This window comes from Stenella coeruleoalba (genome assembly GCF_951394435.1).
Source record: "Stenella coeruleoalba genome assembly, chromosome: 20".
Taxonomy (NCBI): domain Eukaryota; kingdom Metazoa; phylum Chordata; class Mammalia; order Artiodactyla; family Delphinidae; genus Stenella; species Stenella coeruleoalba.
In genome coordinates this window covers 37,497,662-37,518,082 of record NC_137166.1, presented here as the reverse complement: position 1 = coordinate 37,518,082, position 20,421 = coordinate 37,497,662, and the positions used below count along the sequence as shown (strand labels likewise).

The window sequence follows — 20,421 nt, the reverse complement described above, 5'->3', positions numbered from 1 at the left end:
GCCATCTGTATGTCCTTGGAGAAATGTCTATTTGGACCTTCTAAAATTCTGCCTATTTTTTGATTTTTTTTCTCTTTTGAGTTGTATGAGCTGTTTGTATATTTTAGAATTAAGCCCTTGTTGGTCACGTCATTTGCAGGTATTTTCTCCCAAAGAATGAGCACAGGTTCCGGAACAACTGGATACCCACATGCAGAAGAGTAAAGTTGGACCCTTACCTCCCCCCACCTCATATACAAAATCAACCGAAGGCCTAGATGCAAGAACCAAAATTAGGAAACTCCTAGAAGAAAACATGAGAGTAAATCTTCATGACCTTGGATTTGGTCATGATTTCTTAGATCTACCAAAAGCACAAGCAACAAAAGACAAAATAGATGAACTGGACTTCCTCAAGATGAAAAACAGTTGTGTATAAAAGGAGCAAGGAATAAGATAATCCACCATCCAAAATGGCCCAAGATGTTTGCAAACCATGTATCTGATAAAGGACTGTAGCCCAGCAGCCAAGCCCCTGGTGGTCCAGTGGAGTGTCTGTGCGACCCCTCCCGTCCTCGGTGATCAGGGAGTTTCAGGCCCCACAGCACCCGAGGGGTGGACACGGGTCATCCTCAGCACCCTCAGGGAGTGAGTGCTGGATGGTTTTGAGCCCAGATGCACTCCCATTACTGCCCTCAAAGGCTGAAGGCTTCAGCATGCCTCCAGAAGGACACAGAGTATTTGCAAGTCTTTGAGAACCAAGAGAACAGTCTTCACTTTTCTGAAAGGGCATCTTATTATTTCACAGCATGACCATTTTCAATCTGGCTCTCAGGGGTGCCCTCCCACCTCCCTGATTTCTCTGAGAGTGGCCATGGGGGGTTGGCTGTCCCCAGTCCCCACACCAGGTGACAAGGCCAGTGGGGCCAGACCCTGGTGGTCCTTAGCTTCGCTGGAGACTAACCCAGACTCTCAGCCTGCGATTGAACGTGGACGCCCCTGCTTCTCCCCATCACCAATTCTCATCTCCTCCTCTGTCTGTCTTTCTCTTGCTTTTCAGTCTCAGATTTACCTGACGGCCACCACTCACAGCTCCTGAAGAGCCCAGAGATTTCTTCTGGAAGGAAAGGTTCTGGAAAATCAGAAGGATAAATAAAGGACGCAGCTGATTCCCGCCTTGTGCTGACGCCCAAGAGTGTGAGGAGAATGAGTGTTTTCTCATTAGAATTTTAAATCCTCCAAGTAATAGATCATTGGGGGGGGGGGCATCCAGTGTTCTCCTGCTCGTTCTAAGAATGTCATTCCTGGATTTGAATGTGGTAAATAATTTATATTATAAATATGCAGAGGGGGCGATATCCATTCAAAAATGTTAGAGGTAACTCCAAGGGAATTACAACAAACAAGGACACAGAACCCTGTGTCCAGACACTGGCTGTGAGGCTCCTACCCTGAGCCGCAGTCCCCTGGAAGGCGGAGTGGCCATGACTCTCCTCCCGCAGGTGAGCCTACACAGGCACATCCCACGTGGGACCACTGTATCGCAGAATCTTAGAGTGGCCGATGGCAGGCAGCTGGCTAGAGATGCGGACAAGAGAAAACCGCCCAGCAGCCTGGGACAACCCTGGGGTGAGGCCTTAGGAAGGGCCAGTGTCAGAGCCTCAGAGATAACTTGGAGAGAGTTCAGGCTGTTAAGGACATCGTCAGAGATGCACTTAGGGACATATTCAGGACCTTACTTAGGGACAGGATCAGGGCATTATTTAGTGACAGCTTAGACTATAAGGGCCAGCATCATGGACTAAGTTAGGGACAGTATCAGTGCTTTACTTAGAAATAACGTGAGAGCCTCAGTTAGACACAGTTCAGGCTGTTATTTAGGGATATCTTCAGGGCCTTAGAGCCAGCATCATGGCCATAATTAGAACCAGTGTCAGGGCGTTAGTTAGGGCCAAAACTGGGGTGTTAGTTAGGAAAAGAGTCAGGTCATTAGTTACAGACAGTGTCAGGGTTTTACGTAGGGACAGCGGCAAGTCCTTAATTAAGAGGAGTGTCAGAGCCTCACTTAGGAGCAGCGTCAGGATGTTAGTTAGGGAGAGTCAGGACATTAGAATTTCAGATTCTGAGGTAGAGACAGCATCAGGTCCTTAGTTAGGGACAGGGTCAGAGACTTACCTAGGGACATATTCAGGGCCTTAGCTATGGACAGGATCAGGGTCATAGAGAGGAACACCTAAGCGTATTAGCGACATCTTCAGGGCCTCAATTAGCGATAACATCAGGGTATTAGTTAGGGAAAGAGTCAGGCCATTATTATAGATAGTGTCAGTGCCTTACATAGAGAGAGTATCAGGGCCTTAGTGAAGGACAGCGTCAGAGACATACTTAGGGACATATTCAGGGCCTTAGTTATGGACAGGATCAGGGCATTATTGAGAGATACATGAGGCTATTTGGGACAGCATCAGGGTGTTAGGGAAAGAGTCGGCCGTTATTATAGACAGTGACAGTGCCTCAGGTAGAGACATCATCACAGCCTTAGTTAGGAAGAGGGTCAGGGCCTTGGTGAAGGACAGGTTCAGGCCAACAGTAAGGGACATCTAAGTCTATTAGGGACATCGTCAGGGCCTTAGATAGGGTCAGCATCAGGGCCGTAGTTAGGACCAGTGTCAGGGCCTTATTTAGGGACAAAATTAGGATGTTAGTTAAGGAAAAAGCCAGAAAATTAGTTACAGACAGTGTCAGCTTCTCAGGTAGAGACTTCAGGGTCTCAGTGAGAGCATCAGCATCTCAGGTAGGAGCTGCATCAGGCCATTACTTACAGACAGTGTCAAGGCCTTAATTAGGGAGAGTTTCCTGGCCTCAGAGAAAACCTTGAGGGCCTTAGTAAGAGAGGCTTCAGGCTGTTCGTTAGGGACATCATCAGGGCATTAGTTATGGACAGGGTCAGGGTATTAGTGAAAGACAGCTCAGGCAGTTAGGCACACCGTCAGGGCCTTGAGTAGGGGCAGCATCAGGGAGTAGTTGGGGAAAGAGTGAGGCCGTTAGGTAAAGATAGACTCAGGGCCTTAGTTAGAGACAGTGTCAGGTTCTTTTTTAGGGACACTGTCATGGCCTCAGTTAAAGATAACTTGAGGGTCTTAGTTCGAGATAGTGTCAGGGCCTTAGTTATGGACATCTTTAGGGCCTCAGTTAGAGGTAATTTGAGGGCCTTAGTAAGAGACATTTTGGGTCATTAGTGACATCATCTGGACCTTCGTGCCGTCTTCAGTACATCATTTATGGGCCACATCAGGGCAGTAATGAGGGACAGCTCAAGTTATTAGGGATCGTGTCAGGGTCTTAGTTAGGGAAAGTTTCAGGACCTTTGTTAGGGAAAGAGTGAGGCCAGTAGTTAAAGACAGACTCAGGGCCTTAGTCAGAGACAGCCTCAGTCCTTAATTAGGGAGAGTGTCAGGGCCTCAGTTAAAGATAAGTTGAGGGCCTTTGTTAAGGACAGCCTCCAGGCCTCAGTTAGAGACAGGTTCACGGGCTCGGGACTAAATTCAGGGTCTTAGTTAGGGACAGCATCAGAGATTTAGTTAGCATAAGAGACTTGACATTAGCTAAAGACAAGGTTAGGTTAAGGTCTAGGAATAGCATCAGGAAATGACGTAGGGATAGTGTCAAGACCATAGCTACTTAGAGCATCAGTGCCTAATTTAGAACCAGTGTCAGGGCTTCAGGTAGGGACAGCGTCAGAGCCTGACTTAGGGAGAGCGACAGGGACTGAGTGAGGCCTAGAGTCAGTGCCTTAGCTGGGGACAGTGTCAGGGCATGACTTAGAAGCAGCATAAGGGCCTCAGTAGGAACAGCCTAAGGGGTTTGTTAAAGACATTCTCAGGGCCTCTGTGAGAGACAGCCTCACAGCCTCACGTAGGGACAGTGTCAAGGCTTACTTTGGGACAGTTTGAGGACCTTAATAAAACATGGGTCAGGATATAATAAGCTCAGGATACTGTCAGGACTTTAAATACTGACGGCAGCAGGGCCTTAGTTAGGGACAGTGTCAAGGCCTTAGATAGGATCTGGGTCTCTGTTAGGTACCATGTCAGGGCCTGTGTTAGCAAGAGTGTGAGGGCCATAGTTAGGGACAGTATCAGGGCAGGATTTAGGATGAGCATCTAGGCCTTAATTAGGGACAGTGTCACGGCCTTGGGACTAAATTCAGGGCCTGAGGTATTCACAGCATCAGGGCTTCAGTTAGCATAAGAGGCAGAAGAGTTGCTAGGGACAGGCTTAGGGTAAAGTTTAGGGATCGTGTCAGGAAATGACCTAGGGATACTGTCAAAACCTTAGTCACTGAGAGTATCAGGGCCTAAATTAGAACCAGTGTCAGGGCTTCAGGTAAGGACAGCGTCAGAGCCTGACTTAGAGCCACAGGGACTGAGTGAGGCCTAGCGTCACGCCCTTAGCTGGGGACACTGTCAGGGCACGATGTAGGAGCTGCGTCAGGGCCTTTGTTGGGTCAGCATTAGGGTCTTCGTTAAAGACATTCTCAGGGCCTCTGATAGGGACAGCCTCAGGGCCTCACTTAGGGACAGCGTCAGGGCTTACTTTGGGACAGTTTCAGGACCTTGGTAAGACATGGCTCAGGATATTAGGTCAGGATAATGTCAGGACTTTAGATATTGATGGCAGCAGTGGCTTAGTTAGACACAGTGTCAGGGCCTGAATTAGGACTAGCATCTCGGCCTCTGTTAGGTACCGTGTCAGGGCCTGAGTTAGGAATAGTGTTAGGGCTTGAGTGAGGGACAGTTCTGGGCCAGATTTAGGAAGAACATCTAGGCCTCAGTTAGGGACAGTGTCACGGCCTTGGGACTGAATTCAGGGCCTGAGTTAGGCACAGCAAAAGTGCTTCAGTTAGCATAAGATGCAGGACAGTTGCAAGGAACAGGCTTAGGGTAAATTATAGGGATCATGTCAGGAAATGACCTAGGGGTAGTGTCAAGACCTTAGTCACTGAGAGTATCAGGGCCTTAATTAGGACCAGTGTCAGGGCTTCAGGTAGGGACAGCGTCAGAGCCTGACTTAAGGAGAGCCACAGGGCCTGAGTGAGGCCTAGCGTCAGGCCCTTAGCTGGGGACACTGTCAGGGCATGATGTAGGAGCGGCATCAGCGCCTTTGTTGGGTCAGCAATAGGATCTTAGTTAAAGACATGATCAGGTTCTGAGTTAGGTACAGCCTCAGGACTTCACATAGGGACAGCGACAGAGCTTTATTAGGGACAGTGATAGGACCTTGGTTAGAAATGTGTGAGTTTATTAACTCAAGATAGTGTCTGGATTTTGTTGTTGCCAGCAGGAAGTCCTATATTAGGGACAGATTCCGGGCTTAGTTAGAGACAGTGTCAGGGCCTTAGTTAGGACTACTCTGGGCCTTTGTTAGGGAGAGCATAAGGGTTTCAGTGAGGATAAGATGCAGGAAATTATCTCGGGACAGAGTCAGGTTCCAGGCCAGGGATAGTGTCAGTAAATGAGCCAGGGATAGCGCGAAGACCTTAGTTATTGAAAGCATCAGGGCCTTAGTTAGGACCAGTGTGAGGGGCTTAATCAAGAACAGTGTCAGGGCTTGATGTAGGGACAGCGTCAGAGCCTAACTAAGGTGCAGCAACAGGGCCTAAGTGAGGCCTATCTTTAGAGCCTGAGTGAGGGACAGTGTCAGGGCATGACTTAGTAGTATAACGGCCTCTGTAGTATCAGTATTAGGGTCTTCGTTAAAGACCTTCTCAGGGCCTCTGATAGGCACAGCTTCAGGGCCTCAGTTAGGGACAGCGTCAGGGCATACTTTAGGACAATTTCAAGACCTTGGTGAGACTTGGTTCAGGATATTACCTCAGGATAATGTCAGGACTTTAGACATTGATGGCAGCAGGGCCTTAGTTAGAGACAGTGTCAGAGCCTGCATTAGGACTAGCATCTGGGCCTCTGTTAGATATCGTATCAGGACCTGAGTTAGGAATAGTGTTAGGGCTTTAGTGAGGGACAGTTCTGGGCCAGATTTAGGAAGAGCATCTAGGCCTCAGTTAGGGACAGTGCCACGGCCTTGGGACTAAATTCAGGGCCTGAGTTAGACACATCATAATGGCATCAGCATAAGAGGCAAGACTGTTGCCCTAACTGCTGGGCACCCCCCACGTTTCCTGATGTGTGCCCAGTGTTGCCAGGACACCCCTGCCAGGTTCCCATCCCCATGGGGTTGTGAGCCTTATGCTCTGAGGTCTCAACGGCTGGCTTTCTCACACTTTCATGGTGTGGAGCCCTCTGGTGTGAGTTCACTGCAGCCTGGATCCCATAGCCTTAGTGCTCCGTGCCGCCTGCTGGGGGATTCCAACTGCTGGATTCCTCACCTTTTTATTCCGTGAGCCCTCTGTTGTGAGGCTCCTCCTGCCTGCCTCACTCCAAGCCCCTTGGTGATGTGGGTCCTCTGGTTTGAGGCCACATGTGCTGGGTTCCACAACTTTCGATGATGTGGATGTGGCCCCACTGGTGTGAGGACACTCCTGCCTGGTTCCCATCCCCTTGGTAATGTGGGCCCTGTGGTGAGAGTCTGATCCTGCCTGGGTTCCTCACCTTTCTGCGCATTCACCTTAATTCCAGCCCCGTGTCCCAAGCAACGATCCTTCCCTGGAGGGTACTTAACCCACCCAGGGATTGAAGCAGGGAGTTTGCCTTGTCCAACTTGCACAGGAAACTGGCATGAGAGGTAGGGCTCATCAACTTGCATTCACACTACGTGGCCCGGAGGAGTTCTCACGGAGCCGAATCCAGCACCCTTCCACCACCACGTGTGTACACCAAAGGAGCACCGGGCACTGGGTGTTCTCAGGCCAAGAGAGAAGTCCTTGTTCTGTGCTGCACCTGCTGGGTGCTTCAAAGGTTCTCTGACCTTCCTCCTCTGGAAGCTTTTCAGAGCTGAGGCTACCCCTGGGCTGCGAAAGCAGAGAGACGTAGAGGCCTTTCACACTGAAGGCGTGGGCTTCTTTCCCAGGGAGAAAGTGTACGTCATCCACCCCCCACCCCACACCACACCACCCCCAGCTGGAGGCGTGCAGGTTGACACCATTTTGTTCTGCCCATGGAAAATACAAACAGGCGGACACGATTTGGGCTGCCTGGTGAAAGAATTTTGAATCGGCGGCACCCTGAGTACCTTTCCTGAAGTTTGCTTCCTAGCTGCTTAAACTCGGCATTCAGAGGCGAGATGAGAACAAACTTGCTCAGCGTGCGGCGAAGAGCCTTGATGCCCTGCCCTAAATGTTTGTGCTTCTGGCCAGCGTCACGCAAGTACTTTGACACGCAGGATTCTTACCTTTACTCTAAGCTGTCCCTGTTGGCAGAAGCAGTCGGCGTGTCTGTTTCGCAGCCTGGGAGGCAGGGCGTTGGGGGAGTCTGCCAAGTGACTGGCCTCCATTATAGCTAACTGAGAAAATGCGTCGAGGCTTTCGGGAGCCACTTACAAGGAAAGGTTCCAATTCGGAATTGGAGACTGTGCTGGCAAACGTCAGCAGCTCCTCTCCCTCGGAGTGCTCTTGGTGTGCCGACGCCTAACAGCCACCACGGTCCCCAGCGTGGGAACGGTCCCATTGCGAGCCGGTTTCATCCGTGCAAGATCCACGGGAGGCTGATCTCCAACAATCGGGCTCCACACCTTGAGCCTTTGGGACAGGGCAGTCCTGAGCCGATGTGCCCACCAAGGGATGCAACCAAAGTTTACTTACCACAGGAAAGCGCATCAAGGCCTCGTGTTCTCTCCATGAAATGAATGTGAGCTTGAAGGGTGATGCGTCATAGCACACTGTGAACAGCTCGCTGGTACGCCTGTCTTGCCCCCTCTCACGGTCTCACGTACCCGGGCTCAGTTCCGTGTAGGAATGTTGCGTGGGAGCGCCAGCCTCCCTTCTGGACTCTGAAACCTTCCACCCCTAATGGCAAGTCTGTGTGTCTCTTACGTGGGGGGAGGAATGAGGTCGCCCACAGCCGTTCTGACATGAAAGAACTAAAGACGCATGGTCCTGAGGGCCTTGTTCCTCATGGAGGGAGCCAAAGGGCCAGAATGCCAAAGGTCTCTTTCAAAGCTGCCGGACGCTCTGCCGTTCTAGGCCTTAGATATGGACCTTGTGACGGCTGGAAACCCTGCGAGATTTAGGAGACACTGCCAGTGCAAGTGGCAATCCGGAAGGAAGAACCTTCAAGGCGGAGTGTCCTTTCCTGTACAAAACTGCGCCCAAGTGGCTGAGGCAGGTAGCATTTTACTTCACAGAACCAGTATCCTCGTATGCCTGTGGGTTACTCTAAAGAAACGACACTGTGAGCAACATCTTCCAAAAAACCTTTGCAAATGGCTTGGAGACAACAACAGCGCAGTGGAGGCACAGACCGTTATCCTAGATACCAGCACAGTGTCTCTAGCAGCGATCGCTTCCCGGAGGATACTTACGCCACACTGAGATTCCAGCGGGGAGTTTTGCCTTGTAGCAGTACAACTCACTCAAGAAACAGGAATGAGGTGTAGGGCTAATCTACGTGCGCTCATTCTATGTGTCCGCTAGAAGGTTTCATGTAGCAGAATGCATCACCGACCGCCACCACGTGTGTGCACCCAAGAAGCCCTGTGCCGTGGGTGTTCTCAGGCCGACAGAGAAGACCTAGGTGTGTGCTGCACCCGCTCGGTGGTTCACACGTTGTGTGACCCTGTGCCTTTGGAAGATTTTCAGAGCTGGTGGCACCTCTGTGCTGTGAGTGCGAAGAGGAGTAGAGGCCTTTCACACTTGAAGGAAGGGCTTGCATCTTATGGAGAAAATTTGTACGTCACCCGGCAGATGGAGGCCTGCTGTTGACACCATTTCTTCTGCCTGTTTAATACACAAGTATTTGTACTCGATCTGGGCTGCCTGGTGAAGTACTTGGCAGTCCGAACCACCCTGAGTACGTTTTCTGAAATTTGATTCGTTGCTGGGTAAACTCGGGCTTCAGAGGCTAGATGAGACCAAACGTGTTCAGCTTGTGGCGAAAGCCTTTGACCAGAGGCCTGTACGCTTGTGCTTGTGGCGAGGGCTAGGCAAGAACGTTTACACACTGCGTTTTTACCTTTACTCTAAGCTGTCCCTTTCGGCTGCAGCAGGCGGCGTGTCCGTATCCCAGCCAGGGAAGCAGGCCACTGGGGGAGTCTGCCAGGCGACAGGCCTCCACTCTAGATAACGGCGAAAATGCATCACGGCCTTTGGAAGCCCCTTTAAAGGAAAGGCTCCTCTTCGGATTAAAAGACTTTGCTAGCGGACTTCAGCAGCTCCTCTCCTTCAGGGTGCTCAGGCTGTGAAGACTAGTGAAAGCCACCACGGTCCCCAGCTTTTGAACGGCTCTTTCCCGAGTTGGTTTCATCCTTGGAAGCGCCAAGGGGGCTGATCTCAACCAATCGGGCTGCGCGCTGTGAGTCTCTGGGGTAGGGCAGTCCTGAGCCAGTGTGCCACCCAAGGAATGAAATGCAAAGTTTCCTTACCACAAGAAGGCACACCGAGGCCCGGTGTGTTCTCTATGAAATTTACGTGGGCTTGAAAAGTGATGCCTATACTACATTGTGGAAAAGTTCGGGTTAGTGTAGAGTTGCTTTTATCAGGTTTCTGGCCTTGTGAAAAAGTCAATCTGAAAGAATGGAGCCAATATGCAGAGAGAAGCAAGAGTGAAAGCTAGAGAGGCTTGGTGGCCTGTGTTCTCGGTTCCAGCTATCTAAAGATATCTACACCTTTCGCCCTCTTTGTGATTTGCTGAATCAGTCCTTCCTGTGATTTTAAGAGCTATTACATTCCCGATTTAACTCTCCTAATTTCTGTTAGGTTTCAGCTAAGAGAGTCGTATGCTGTTCACTCACTAGTAGTGACTCCCCAGTCAACCAGACCAGTATTCCTTTCTTAGTCCTCAGCCTCCTTGAAAGCCTGAAAATATAACACTGTTAATCATACACTAGGGGGAGGAGTCAAGATGACAGAATAGGAAGTCGTGGAGTTCACCTCTCCTCACAAGCGCATGAAGAATACATCTACAAAAGGAACAGTTCTCACAGAGCACCTGTTGAACACTAGCGGAGGACCTTGGACACCTAAAAGGACAAGAAAAATCCCCACACAACTGGATAGGATGAAAGAAAGAAAGAAAAATTGGAAATGGCATGGGAGCAGCACCCCTGGGGGTTGCTGAAAGAGAGGAGAGATTCCTGGATGCAGGGAAGCATCCTCACAGCAGGGAGATCAACTGGGAGTGAGAGGGAGCTTCAAGAGATTGGAGTGGAATGCAACAACTGGTCTGTGGAAGGCAGGACAGAGCAAGACCTAGGTGCATGGCCCATGCCGCATCCCTGAGCATCCCAGCTTGAATTGTGTGTCTCCTGGTGTGTGTGGGGGTGCTGGAATGTGGGATTTCGAGAGTGGGCCCAGGAAGGGGACAGTGTTGGCTGTGAAGAGACAGCCTGAAGGGATGGGAGTAAGGAGCTCCACAACTGGGTAATTTGCAGAAGAAGCCAGGGACACCATAGAAGCAAGGTGCCATTTTTGAGTAGTGTGCAAGAGGCAGGGTTGCCATTGCAACCCCCTTCCCCATGCACCAGCCCCTGCCTCTGCAGGTACTAGTAGGCGTGCCTGCCTGAGCAGTCTCACCCACCCCTCAAGCCAAAGCCTCCTCCAACTGTGCAGGCCCTGGCGGCCCAAGTGCCAACCCCACCAAACTCCTTGGGCCATGCCTGTCCCAGTGGTCATGCCTAATGACGCCTCCACCCCTGCCTGCCTGTGTGGGCATGTGTGCTCTGGGGCATCCTTGGGAAGAGATGCTGGTAGGAGGAACAAACACAGAGGAGGTGCTGAAACCACAGCTGAGCCCCAGAGGTCGTGCAACTAAGGAAGACAAGCTGAAATCTCTCCTAGCAGCTACATGAACCACAGAGTTACACCTCTGCTGACAGCTTCCTATACTCAGAACCTGTGGAACATCTGAATGGACAAAACAAGCACTCCTGTAGCTGAGACAAGTCTGGCTCTAACAGCTGTAGGCTTTGTGGGCATGTACACATGCAGGTTGAGACAGTCCAAAGTCTGAGCTACCTCCATTGCTCCCACAGCAGGTCCACGTGCATGACAAATGCAATCCTGGAACCTGACCTCAGTGGATCTGCACTAGTGGCCTGGTGAAAACAACACCTGAGAACAATTTGCCTGCCTTCTCACAGTTAAGGTGGGACTGAGCAGTGTCAGCAACAGTGTACTTTGTGAGACTGCACAATGGGAAAAAGGGGTCACAACAGAGCACACTCGGAGGTGAACAGTCCCAGAGAAGGAATACTAGGAGCCTTCTCTCCCAGTGGGAGTGCTCCAATCCCACCTAATTCACATGGAAGATCAGAAACACAGCTAAGAAACAAATCTTGAGGCCTCTACTTCAACAACTAGGGACAACACCATGCCTCTGACAGGGCAGTGACAACCACAGAGCAAAGGGGAGACCTCGCTCAATATCTACCTCAACCACAAGGGGGCAGACAGCAGAAGGAAGAGGAGCTACAATCCAGCAGCCTGCAGAAAGACCACAAACACAATAAGTTAGACAAAATTAGATGACAGAGAAATCTCTTGTGGACAAAGGAACAAGATTAAAACTTACAAGAACAAATAAATGAAGAGGAGATAGGAAATCTATCTGAAATGGAATTCAGCATAATGATAGTAAAGATGATCCAAGATCTCAGAAAAAGAATGGAGGCATAGATTGAGAAGATGTAAGGCAAGTTTAACAAATACTTAGAAGAACTAAAGAACAAACAGAGATGAACAACACAATAACTGAAATGAAAAAAATACTCTAGAAGGAATCAATAGCAGAATAACTGAGGCCAAAAAAACAGATAAGTGAGCTGGAAGACAGAATGGTGGGAATCACTGCCATGGAACAGAATAAAGAAAAATAAGAAGAAATGAGGACAGTCTCAGAGACCTTTGGGACGTTAAATGCACTAACATTTGAATTATAGGTGTCCAAGAACAAGAGAAAGAGAAAGGGTCTGAGAAAATATTTGAGGAGATTATAGTCAAAAACTTCCTGAACATGGGAAAGGAAATAGTCACCCAAGTCCAAGAAGTGCAGAAAGTCCCATGCAGGATAAACCCAAGGAGGAAAATGCCGAGACACATATTAATCAAACTAACAAAAATTAAATGCAAAGAAAATATATTAAAAGCAACAAGGGAAAATCAACAAATAACATATAAGGGAGTCACCATAAGATTATCAACTGATTTTTCAGCAGAAACTCTGCAGGCCAGAAGGAAGTGGTATGATATAATTCAAGTAGTAAAAGGGAAAACCTACAACCAAGAATACTCTAACAAGAAAGCTCTCATTCAGATTTGACAGAGAAATCAAAACATTTACAGTCAAAAACTAAGAGAATTCAGCACCACTAAACCAGTCCTACAACAAATGCTAAAGGAACTCCTTTAGGCAGGGGGAAAGAAAAGACCACAACTAGAAACAAGAAAATCACAAATAGGAACACTAACTGGTAAAGGCAAACATACAGTAAAAACAGGAAATCAACCAAACACAAATATGATATAAAAACCAGCAACAGTGAGAAGAGTACAAATGCAGGAAAAGGGAATTGCATTTGAAACGAAGAGGCCAGCAAATTAAAACAAGCTTGTATACATATAGACTGCTTTATCAAAACCTCATGAGATTTGTTTTTCTCTTTCTGACATACTTCACTCTGTATGACAGACTCTAGAAAACAAATACCATATGTTAACACATATATATGGAATTTTAAAAAATGGTTCTGATGAACCTAGGGGTAGGACAGGAATAAAGACACAGACATAGAGATTGGACTTGAGGACACGGAGAGGGGAAGTGTAAGCTGGGACAAAATGAGAGAGTAGCATTGACATATATACACTACCAAATGTAAAATAGATAGCTAGTGGGAAACAGCTGCATAGCACAGAGAGATCAGCTCAGTGCTTTGTGACCACCTAAAGAGGTGGGATAGGGAGGGTGGGAGGGAGGCACAAGGGGGAGGAGATATGGGGCTATATGTTTACATATAGCTGATTCACTTTTTTATACAGTAGAAACTAACACAACATTGTAAACAAATTATACTCCGATAAAGATGTTAAAAGAAGAAAAAAAAACCTCATGGGGAATGCAAACCAAACAACTACAATAGATATGCACACACAAAAGAAAAAAAGAACCCAAACACAGCACTAAAAATAATCATCACACCACAAGAGAAGAGAACAAAAGAGGAGGGAAGAAAGAAGACCTACAAAAATGAACCCAAAACAATTAAGAAAATGACAATAGGAACATACATGTTGATAATTACCTTAAATGTAAATTGATTAAATGCTCCAACTGAAAGACTGGCTGAATGGATACCAAAACAAGACCCCTATATATGCTGTCTACAAGAGACCTACTTCAGAACTAGGGACACATAACAGACTGAGGGGATGGAAAAAGATATGCCATGCAAATGGAAATCAAAAGAAAGCTGGAGTAGCAGTACTCATATCAGACAAAAACACTTTAAAATTAAGACTGTTACAAGAGACAAGGAAGGTCACTACATAATGATCAGTGGATCAATACAAGAAGAAAATATAACAATTGTAAATATATATAGGCACCCAACATAGGAGCACCTTAATACATAAGGCAAATGCTAACAGCCATAAAAGGGGAAATCAACAATAACACAATAATAGTGGGAGACTTTAACACCCCACTAACACCAATGGACAGATCATCCAGACAGAAAAATTAATAAGGAAACACAACCCTTAAATGACACATTAGACCAAATAGAATTAATTGATATTAATAGGGCTTTCCATACAAAAGCAGCAGAATACACTTTCTTCTCAAGTACACCAGAATGTTCTGGAAGGTAGATCACATCTTGGGACACAAATCAAGCCTTGATAAATTTAAGAAAATTGAAATTATATCAAGCATCTTTTCTGACCACAGCACTATGAGATATGAAATCAATTAAAGGAAAAAAAGAACTGTAAGAACACAAACACATTGACACTAAACAATGTTATTAAATACCCAATGGGTCACTGAGGAAATCAAAGGGGAAATCAAAAAATGCCTAGAGACAAATGACAATGAAAGCACGTCAATCCAAAACCTATGGGACTCAGCAAAAGCAGTTCTAAGAGGGAAGTTTATAGCAATACCAGCTTACTTCAAGAAACAAGAAAAATCTCAAAAAAACCCACAAAAAACAATAAAACCCCATAGCACAGGGAGATCAGCTCGGTGCTTTGTGACCACCTGGAGGGGTGGGATAGGGAGGTGGGAGGGAGGGAGACACAAGAGGGAAGAGATATGGGAACATATGTATATGTATAACTGATTGACTTTGTAATAAAGCAGAAACTAACACACCATTGCAAAGCAATTATACTCCAATAACGATGTAAAAAAATTAAAAACCCAAAACAATCAAACTTTACATCTAATGTAACTAGAGAAAGAAGAACAAGCAAGACCCAAACAGTACAATAGAAGGAAAGAAATCATAAAGATCAGAGCAGAAATAAATGAAATAGAGATGAAGAAAACAATAGAAAAGATCAATGAAACCAACTGCTGGTTCTTTGAGAAGAAAAACAAAATTGATAAACCTTTAGCCAGACTCATCAAGAAAAAAAGGGAGAGGACTCATATCAATAAAATTTGAAATGAAAAAGGAGAAGTTACAACAGACACCACAGACATAGAAAGGATCATAAGAGACTACTACAAGCAACTATACACCAATAAAATGGACAACCTAGAAGAAATGGAAAAATTCCTAGAAAGGTAAAACCTTCCAAGACTGAAGGAGGAAGAAATAGAAAATATAAACAGACCAATCACAAGCAACGAAATGGAAACTGTGGTTAAAACACTCCCAAAAAAGAAAAGTCCAGGACCACGTGCTTCACAGGTGAATTCTATCAAACATTTAGAGAAGCGTTAACGCCTACCCTTCTGAAACTCTTCCAAAAAATTGCATTGGGAGGAATACCCCCAAGTTCATTCTGTGAGGCAACCATCGCCCTGATACCAAACCAGACTAAGATATCACAAAAAAGGAATTTACAGGCCAATATCACTGATGAACATAGACGCAAATATCCTCAACATAATGCTAACGAACTGAATCCAATAACACATTAAAATGTTCATACACCGTGATTAAGCAGTATTTATCCCAGGGAAGCAAGGATTCTTCAATATATACAAATCAATCAATGTGATACACATCATTAACAAATTGGAGAATAAAAAACATATAATCTGGTCCCATTTGTTTGTTTTTATTATCATTACTCTAGGAGGTGGGTCAAAAACGATCTTGCTGTGATTTATGTGAAAGAGTGTTTTTCCTATGTTTTCCTATTAGAGTTTTATAGTGTCTGCCTTATATTTAGGTCTTTAATCCGTTTTGAGTTTTTGTGTCGTGTTAGGTAGTGTTCCAATTTCATTCTTTTACAAGAGCTGTCTAGTTTTCCCAGCACCAATTATTGAAGAGACTGTCTTTTTTTCCATTGTATATTCTTGCCTCCCTTTTCATATTTTAGGTGACCATAGGTGTGTGGGTTTATCTCTGGGCTTTCTATCCTGTACCATTGATCTATAATTAAAATGTTTTGCACAGCAAAGGAAATGATAAACAAGACGAAAAGACAACCCTCAGTTGGGAGAGAATATTTGCAAACGAAGCAATGGACAAAGGATTAATCTCTAAAATATACAAACAGCTCATGCAGCTCAATATTAAAAAATAAAAACACAAAATAACCCAGTCAAAAAATGGGCAGAACACCTAAATAGACAATTCTCCAAAGAAGACATACAGATGGCCAAGAGGCACATGAAAAGATGCTCAGCGTCACTAATTGTTAGAGAAATGCAAATCAAAACTACAATGATGTATCACCTCACACTGGTCAAATGGCCATCATCAAAAAATCTACAAACAATAAATACTGGAGAGGGTGTGGAGAAAAGGGAACACTCTTGCACTGTTGGTGGGAATGTAAATTGATACAGCCACTATGGAGAACAGTATGGAGGTTCCTTTAAAAAATAAAAATAGAACTAACATATGACCCAGAAAATGCTCTACTGGGCATATACCCTGAGAAAACCATAATTCAAAAGAACACATGTACCCCAGTGTTCACTGCAGCACTATTTACAATAGCCAGGTCATGGAAGCAACCTATATGTCCATTGACAGATAAATGGATAAAGATGTGGTACATATATACAATGGAATATTACTCAGCCATAAAAAGGAATGAAACAGTGTCATTTGTAGAGATGTGAATGGACCTAGAGTCTGTCATACAGGGTGAAGTAAGAAAGAGAAAAAATTTTTCATATATTAAGGTATATATGTAGAATCTAGAAAAATGGTACAGATGAGTTTATTTGCAGGGCAGGAACAGAGGTCAGTTGTAGAGGATGGACATGTGGACATGGGGGTTTGGGGGAAGGGAAGTGTGAGATGAATTGGGAAATTAGGATTGACATATATACACTTACCATGTGTAAAATAGATAGCTAGTGGGAACATGCAGTATAGTACAGGGAGCTCAGCCTGGTGCTCTGTGATGACCTAGATGGGTGGGGAGTGGGAAGGAGGTCCAAGAGGGAGGATATATATTTATACATATAGCTATTTCACTTCACTGTACAACAGAAACTAACACAACATTGTAAATCAACTATACTCCAATAAATATACATATATATTATTGTAAAAAAATACAATCATCTCAATAGATGCAGAAAAAGCTTTTGACAAAATTCAACACTGATTTTTGATAATAACTCTCTGGAAAGTGGGCTTAGAGGGAACCTACCTCAATGTAATAAAGGCTGTATATGACAAACCTGCAGCTAACATCATACTCAATGGTGAAAAGTTGAAAGCATTTCCTCTAGGGTCAGGATCAAGACAAGGATGTCCACTCTCACCACTTCTATTCAATGTAGCTTTGGAAGTCCTAGCCATGGCAATCAGAAAAGAGAAAAAAACAAAAGGAATCCAAATTGAAAAATTGTAAAATTGTCACTGCTTGCAGATGACATGATACTAAACATAGAAAATCCTAAAGATGCCACCAGAAAATTACTAGAGCTAATCAATGCATTTGGTAAAGTTTCAGGATACAAAATTAATACACAGAAATCTCTTGCATTCCTATACACTAACAACAAAAAGATCAGAAAGAGAAATTAGGGAAACAATCTCATTTACCATTGAAACAAAAAGAATAAAATACCTAAGAATAAACCTACCTAAGGAAGCAAAAGACCTGTACTCGGAAAACTGTAAGAAACTGACGAAAGAAATCAAAGATGACATAAACAGGTAGATACCATGTTCTTGGATGGGAAAAATCAACATTGTAAAAATGACTATACTACCCAAAGCAATCTACAGATTCAATGCAATCCCTATCAAATTACCAATGGCATTTTTCACAGAATTAGAACAAAAAATTTTACAATTTGCTTGGAAACACAAAAGACCCTGAATAGCCAAAGCAATCTTTAGAAAGAAGAACAGAGCTAGAAGAGTCATTCTCCCTGACTTCAGACTCTACCAGAAGTTACAGTAATTGAGACAGTATGGTATTGGCACACACATAAAAAAAAGAAACATAGATCAGTGGAGCAAGATAGAAAGTCCAGAAATAAAACCACGCACCTATGGCCACCTAATCTATGACAAAGTAGGCAAGAATATACAATGGAAAAAAGACAGTCTCTTCAATAAGTGTTGCTGGGAAAACTGGACAGCTACATGTTAAAGAATGAAATTAGAACACTCCCTAACACCATACACAAAAATAAACTCAAAATGGACTAAAGACCTAAATGTAAGGCTGGATACTATAAAACTCTTAGAGGAAAACATAGGCAGAACACTCTTTGAAGTAAATTGCAGCAAGATCTTTTTCTGATCCACCTCTTAGAGTAATGAAAATAAAAACAAAAATAAACAAATGGGCCTAATTAAACTTAAAAGCTTTTGCACAGCAAAGGAAATCATAAACAAAATGAAAAGACAATCCACAGAATGGGAGAAAATATTTGCAAATGAAGCAACTGACAAGGTTTTAATCTCCAATATATACAAACAGCTCATGCAGTTCAATATGAAAAAAAACAAATAACCCAATCAACATATGGGCAGAAAATCTAAATAGACATTTCTCCAAAGAAGACATACAGATGGGCAAAAAGCATATGAAAAGATACTTATCACCACTATTTTCTAGAGAGATGCAAAGCAAAACAACAAGGAGGTATCATCTTACACCGGTTAGAATGGCCATCATCAAAAAGTCTACAAACAATAGGACCTCCGTGGTGGCGCAGTGCTTAAGAATCCACCTGCCAATGAAAGGGACATGAGTTGAAGCCGTGGTCCAGGAAGATCCCACATGCCGTGGAGCAACTAAGCTCGTGTGCCACAACTACTGAGCCTGCATGCCATAGCTACTGAAGCCCATATGCCATAACCACTGAAGCCCATGCACCTAGAGCCCATGCTCGGCAACAAAAGAAGCCACCACAATGAGAAACCTGCACTCCAAAACAAAGAGTAGCCCTCAATTGCACAACTAGAGAAAGCCTGCACACAGCAATGAAGACCCAATATAGCAAAAAATAAATAATTAAATTTATATTAAAAAAAACCTTCAAACAATAAATGCTGGAGAGAGTGTGGAGAAAAGAGAACTCCTACACTGTTGGTGGGAATGTAAATTGGTACAGCCACTATGGAGAACAGTATGGAGGTTCCTTTAAAACTAAAGATAGAGCTACCATATGATACAGCAATCCCACTCCTGGGCATATGTCCGGAGAAAACCATAATTCGAAAGGATGCATGCACCCCCGTGTTCATTGCAGCACTATTCACAATAACCAGGACATGGAAGCAGCCTAAATGTCCATCAACAGAGGAATAGATAAAGAAGTGGTACATGTATACAATGGAATATTACTCAGCCATAAAAAGGAATGAAATAATGCCATTTGAAGTGACATGGATGGACCTAGACATTGTCATACAGAGTGAAGTAAGTCAGAAAGAGACAATTATTGTATAATATCACTTATATATGGAATCTAGAAAAATTGTACAGATGAACTTATTTGCAAAGCAGAAATGGAGTGACAGATGTAGAAAACAAACTTATGGTTACCAAGTGGAGAAGGGGGTGGTGGTAGAATGAATTGGGAGACTGGGTTGACATTTATGCACTACCTTGTATAAAATGGATAACTAATGAGAACCAACTGTATAGCACAGGAAACACTACTCAATGGTCTGTGGTGTCCTAAATGGGAAGGAAGTCTAAAAAAGAGTGGATATATGCATATGCATGACTGATTCACTTTGCTGTACAGCAGTAACTACCACAACATTGTAAAGCAACTATACTCCAATAAAAATTAATAAAAAAAAATCATACACTTGGTCCATGAATCCACACCTTGGTGGCTTTTCTTCTTCCCCTCTTTGACCCCTCTGGCTCTAAATCACTCTCTTGAATTCCTTTGATAACCCTATAAATCCTTCCATTACCTGGCTTCCCCTCATTATCCAAGTTCTGTCTCAAGCATCTGCTCTTTCTCTGCATACTTTTTTTCTCAGGTATCATCCATTCTATGGCCTCAGTAAATACTTAGTGGCTCCCACATTCATAGCCCCAGCCCTGATTTTCCTCTTAATTGTGCTTCGGGGTTACTTACCTAACTCTCCATCTCTCCAGCAGTCTCAGCACGTCTCAAGAGGAGCTCAGCAATTTACACAGAAAATGTGGCATTTCTATCAGTAACTGGGCTTCAGTTTTGCTACTGCCAAGCCTGGAAATTTGAAGTCATCTCTGGGTATCTTCCCATATCCTCTTTTATCTCATCAGTAGACATGGCAGAAATTTTCAGGAAACAGAGAGCTTAGAGAACTTTCTCAATGTCAGAAAGATAATGAGCAGAAGAGCCAGCACCCCCAGGTTTGGCACTGATGGTGTTTCCCAACGTGTGCTGAGGAAGCCTTATTTAACCACAGTGAATCATCCCTAAAATAGAACGGCTGCCTGATAGGGTTAGGATACATATCCAACTGCCCCAGCAGTGACAACCTCACTTCCCAAGCTAAAGGACTAGAGCCTAAAAATCTTACAAATGCAATGTATTGTCTTTTCTTTGGTTTATCTCAACTGTTATCCCCAAAAGTAGCCCAACAAAAGTTGTGTAAATTGCCAGATCATATCTAACAGGTATGTTTCTCTGTTTAAACCTAATTCATAGAATTTGAGGCTTTCATGTT

General features: G+C 44.6%; 1 long non-coding RNA gene across 4 annotated transcripts in view; it reads left to right on the top strand.

Annotated features, from left to right (window-relative positions):
• The window catches only part of LOC307178970, a 101,193-nt gene that overhangs the window by 56,532 nt on the left and 24,240 nt on the right, over positions 1-20,421 (top strand). For all 4 annotated transcript variants that reach the window (XR_013825312.1, XR_013825313.1, XR_013825314.1 and 1 more), the window contains one exon: positions 1,040-1,176. This is a non-coding gene — a long non-coding RNA (uncharacterized lncRNA). The remainder of the gene's footprint in view (positions 1-1,039; positions 1,177-20,421) is intronic.